The sequence below is a fragment of the Mesocricetus auratus genome, unplaced genomic scaffold (genome assembly GCF_017639785.1).
Source record: "Mesocricetus auratus isolate SY011 unplaced genomic scaffold, BCM_Maur_2.0 Super-Scaffold_100015, whole genome shotgun sequence".
Lineage (NCBI taxonomy): Eukaryota > Metazoa > Chordata > Mammalia > Rodentia > Cricetidae > Mesocricetus > Mesocricetus auratus.
In genome coordinates, this window is record NW_024429198.1 from 38,251,554 (window position 1) to 38,257,105 (window position 5,552).

Genomic DNA, 5,552 nt, shown 5'->3' on the forward strand with positions numbered 1-5,552 from the left:
CCAAAGAGTCAGAAATGACATTCTTGGGGATTTCATAATGAGGAGAGAGGAAGCGGTGAACATGTGCCAAACGAAGGAAATGGGTTTTGTGGTCTAACATAGAGTAGATAAAAGTGACTCTGAATGCAACTGTGCTGTCAGAAATGGAAAGTGCTTACTGTAGGATAAAGATGGCATGGTGTTTGGAGGTTTTGCAATGAAAAGTAAGTAGCAGTTGTCCTCTCTGTGTGACCTGAGAACAATAAGCAGTATGTTGTGCAGTGTTTTTGCAATGCAGAGCGAACTCACAGGAGTAGCCACATGTGTGAATCTAGTTTCTCTTTATCTTTCTATCCACATGACAAATGCACATATGTTATATTGTCCAAGTTCTATCCAAAAGGTCATGGGGCTGTGTGGGATCTGACCCTTTCTGGCCAAGTTGTTCTCAGTCTTGTCCTTTTGCCCAGAGAAGCTGAAGAGGTGGTGATGTCATCTCAGGTATCTAAGTGGCAGAGGCTCCATCTGTCTATTGAGAGTGCATTACTGTCTGTTCATTTGGAGAAAAGTTGAAGTTCTGCTGCTGGCACACCTCATCTCAAAATCCAGACATTGATGTATATGCTTTGCATCCTTGTGACTTTTTCCAACTGGTAAAGTATTTCACAAAATTATGTGAATTTTAGCATGTTAAATTTGCACTGAGTTAGAAATAGGTAAATCTCAGAGTAGGAAATTCGACTTTATGAAATATGTTATCAAAGCAAACATCTGTGCCCAAGAAGACTGCTTTGTTACTGAAAGATTACTTTGTACTAGGATTTCTTGTTACACAATTCTCAAAGAGAGTTTCTTAATTTTCTTTCTTTCTTTCTTTCTTTCTTTCTTTCTTTCTTTCTTTCTTTCTTTCTTTCTTTTGAAACAGGGTCTCTCTGTAGAGTGCTGGATGTCCTGGAACTTGCTTTGTAGACCAGGTATGCCTTAGACTCAAAGATAAACCTGTCTCTGTCTCCTGAGTTCTTAAATTTAAGGCATGCACCACACTTTCTTGGCTCAAAGGCAGTTTCTCAATGAGAAAACCTTCATGAAATTGTACAAAATATGACAAAAACAAGACTACCAAAATATTTATATTGGTCTTCTTTTCCAGGTTTTTTTAACAAAATATGAGGGTAATATCCCAAAAACTCCACTTACTTGATATTTTCATTTTGAATCATACATTGCATGGTAATTAAAAGTAAGAATATTTTGATCTTCTCCTTGTTCTAGCGACATCCACATCTTTTCATATGGTGCCAATCTAATTCCTGAGACACAATGGTGAAGGTTGGAGTGAACAGATTTGAACATATTGGATGCCTTATTGTCAGGGCTATGTTCGATTCTGGCAAAGTGGACATAGTTGTCATCAATGACCCCTTCATTGACCTCAACTACATGGTGTTCATGTTCCAAAATGACTCTAGCCATGGCAAGTTCAAAGGCAAAGTCAAGGCTGAGAATAGAAAGCTTGTCATCAGCAGGAAGGCCATCATGGTCATCCAGGAGCAAGATCCTACCAAATTCAGATGGAGTGATGCTGGTTCTGAGTATGTTGTGGAGTTCACTGGCCTCTTCACCCCCATGGAGAAGGCTGTGGCCCACTTGAGGGGGGGCAAGAGGATCATCATCTCTGTCTCTTCTGTTGGTGCTCCCATGTTTGTGATGGGTATGAACCATGACAAGTATGACAACTACCTCAAAATATTCAGCAATGTGTGCTGTGGTACCAACTGCTTTGCACCCCTGGCCAAGGTCATTCATGACAACTTTGGCATTGTGGAAGGACTCATGACCACTGTCCATGCCATCACTGCCACCCAGAAGACTACAGATGGCCCCACTGGGTATCTGTGGTGTGATGGTTGTGGGGCTGCCCAGAACATCATCCCTGCATCCACTGATGCTGCCATGGCTGTTAGCAAGGTCATACCAGGACTGAACAGAGAGGTCATTGACATGGCCTTCCGTGTTACTACCACCAATATGTCCATTGTGGATCTGACATGTCACCTGGAGAAAGCTTCCAAGAATGAAGACATCAAAAAGATGGTGAAGCAGGCATCTGAGGGTCCACTGAAGGGCAATCTGGGCTACACAGAGGACCTTGTCTCCTGTGACTTCAACAGTGACTCCCACTCTTCCACTTTTGATGCTGGGGCTGGCTTTCTCTCAATGACAAATTTGTAAAGTTCATTTCCTGTCATGACAGTGAATTGTGTTACAGAAACATGGTGGTAGACCTCATGGCCTACATGGCCTCCAAGATGTAAGAAGTCCAACCTGGACCATCCACTCCCAGCAAGGATAGGCCCTGGCTATTGAGCAGTCGCTGACCAACAACCCCATACTGATCATCTCCCTCACAGTTTCCATCCCAGACACCCATAATAAAATAAGGAGGGGCTTAGGGATGCCTCTCTCTTGAATACCATCAATAAAGTTCACTGAACCCCCCCCAAAAGTAGGAATATTTATAATAAAATAAAAAATAGTTTTGAACATAATTTACAGAAGTTTAAAAGTGGAAGACAGTTCACACAAATGAGGAATGATTAGGCCTTTATAGAATGAGAAATAAACTAATGGCTTACAAAACAAAAGTGCAGAATGTTATTACTTTAGGACAAAAGTCAATCTTTATATTATTTTTGTTTCTTTGAGACTGGAGTGAACTATCTTTTTTCTTATCTTTGACTTGGTGCTTGCAGCAAACATACTAATACCAAGAACTATGCTTTATTATTTTTATTTCAATCTGTGCTAGTGAGATCTAAATTTTAATTTATAACTTTAATCAACTCAAATAAGCCATCAAAAGAACCCAACATGATGGAACATACCTCCAGTCTCAGTATTTGGGAGGTTAAGGCTGGCAGATCTCAGTGAGTTTAAGACCAGCCTGGTTTACAGAGTTCCAAGCCTGGCAACTTACATAGACGACTCTGTCTCAAGAAAACAAAAACCATGAGAAGATTTCCATAGCATTTCCAAAAGCAGTGCTAATTATAACACCACAATAAGAAGGAAATATTGATGGTATTAAATCTATGTTTTATAATACACTCTGTAAATAAAAGGTAATGCTTCTTGTCCCAAAATAATACACTATTGCAAAAGAAATGGATTTGTTTAAGATGGTTAAGCTATAAAAGGACATACTCACGCAATTGGTGGACTTGCTTTTTTTTTAATTCAGTTTGCCTAGATGTGGGTCTCCTTTATGCTTTTATATTTTTTATTTTTAAATTTAAATTAGAAACAAGGTTGCTTCACATGTCATTTCCAGGTCCCTCTCCATTTTCCTCCCCTCCTCCCGTGCCGTCCCACCAACCCCCCCAATATCTCCTCATTTCCCCAGGGAGGGTGAGGCCCTCCATGGGGGTGTCCATAGTCTGTCATTTCATCCAGTGCAGGGCCTACACCCTCCCCTAAGAGTTCAGGGTGAAAGTGTGACTCTCATTGTTGGATGGGAATCCAAAGTCCATTTGCATACCCGGGATAAATATTGATCTACTACCCAAGGCTCAATAGATTACCTAGGCCTCCTCACTGACACCCACATTCAGGGGATCTTGATCAGTCCCAGCTGGATTCCCAGGCATCAGTCTGGGATTCAAGAGCTAACCCTTGCCAGGTCAGCTGTTTCTGGGGGTTAAACCAGCCCAGTCTTAATGCGTTTGGTCATCAGTCCTCCATCTCTGTCACTGGATTTCTTGAGTTTAGCTCAGTGCTTAGCTGTGGGGCTGATTGTGGTGGTGGACTTGCTTTTAACAATGAGTTAGATCATTTTTACGTTATTCTTTCTAAGGATGGCAATATTAATTGGGGATTTTATTCAACTGTATCCATTACAGACTCTCAGTGAGCAGAGAAGTCAATCAATGGATGTTTGATTGTTTAACTTTTCTTTCTTTATTGAAAAACATTGAGTTAATAGAAAAGCAGGGGATCTCCTGGTCAGGGGGCTGCAGGCAGCTAAGGCAGGTCAACTAGTCCCCTGGTGAACCAAGCCACCCAGATTCTGCTGACATGGCTGTCTAGTCCTGCCCCCACTCAGGGGACAGGTAAGCATGGGCCCATGCCTCAGATCCTACTTCTACTTGTGCTCTCTGGGAATACCTGGCCTGGGAACTGTAGGCAGTTCGATTCACACCGCCCCCCACCCCGCCAGGGATCAAGCCAACCAGAATCTGCTGACATCACTGTACTAGTCACACCCAACTCTGAGGAAAGGTGAACTTGGGCCCCTGTCTCAGGCCCATCTTCTGCTTGCCCTTTTTGGAATCTCCTGGCCTGGGGACTGCAGGCAGGTCAACACCCCCAGGCAGATAGGCAGATCAATCAATCCAGAGTCTTCTGACATTGAGATGCTGACCTGCCTCCACCCACCAGGAAATGGAGTGTCTCAGAACTACCTACTCCCACCATGAGACCCATTAGAGTATTGGACCTGCTTTTACCCACCAGAAGAAACCCTTGGACTTTTACCCACCAGAAATGGAAGAGACCCTACCTGTACCTACTGGAAGAAAAGATGATAAGACGACAATATAAGAACATATTCAACAACAGAAAAACCAATATGATGCCACCAGAGTCTTGAGACTCTACACCTGAAAGACTTGAACATCCCAACACAGATGAAGCAGAAGATAATGACCTAAAGAACAAATTCATGAAGATGATAGAGACCTTAAAAGAGAAACTGAGAAAATCCTTTAAAGAAATGGAAGAAAAGACAAACCAAAAATTACAAGAAACAATTCAAACAGTGCAAGGTTTGAAAGCTGAAAAAGAGACACTAAAAAAAAAAGTCCAAGGGAATGCTGTAATTAGAAAAGCTGGTTAAATGTTCAGGAACTGCAGATACAAGCATACTAGAGATGGAAGACAGAATCAAAGACATTGAAGATACACTAGGAGAAATGAAGTCATCCACTAAAGAAAATCTTAAGTCCAACATGTCCCTAATGCAAAATATGCAGAAAATATGGGACATCTTGAAACTGCCAAACCTAAGAAGAATAAATATAGAAGAAGGTCAAGAAACACAACTCAAAGGTGCAAAAAAACATATTCAACAAAATCATAAAAGAAAACTTTCCCAACCTAAAGAAAGACATGCCAATGAAAGTTCAAGGAGCTTATAGAACACAAAATAGACTGAACCAAAAAAAGTGTCCTCACAACATAATAAAATACCAAACATACAGAATAAAGAAATAATTTTAATAGCAGCAAAGGAAAAATGCCAAGTAACATATAAAGAAAAACCTATCAGAATTTCCCATGGAAACTCTGAAAACTAGAATGCCCTGGATAGATATTCTACAAACTCTAGGAGATCATGGGTGTCAGCCCAGACTACTATACCCAGCAAAGCTTTCAATCACTGTAGATGGAGAAAATAATATATTTCATGATGAAACAATACATATCCACTAATCCAGCCTACAAAGAGTACTGGAAGGGAAACTCCAACCCAAGGAAGTTAACTACACTCACAAAAACTTAGACAATACATAATC

At 41.1% G+C, this 5,552-nt stretch overlaps 1 pseudogene; it reads left to right on the forward strand.

Annotated features, from left to right (window-relative positions):
* Positions 1-1,299: 1,299 nt before the first annotated feature.
* LOC101823888 lies at positions 1,300-2,294 on the forward strand (annotated as a pseudogene).
* The last annotated feature ends 3,258 nt before the right edge of the window (positions 2,295-5,552 follow it).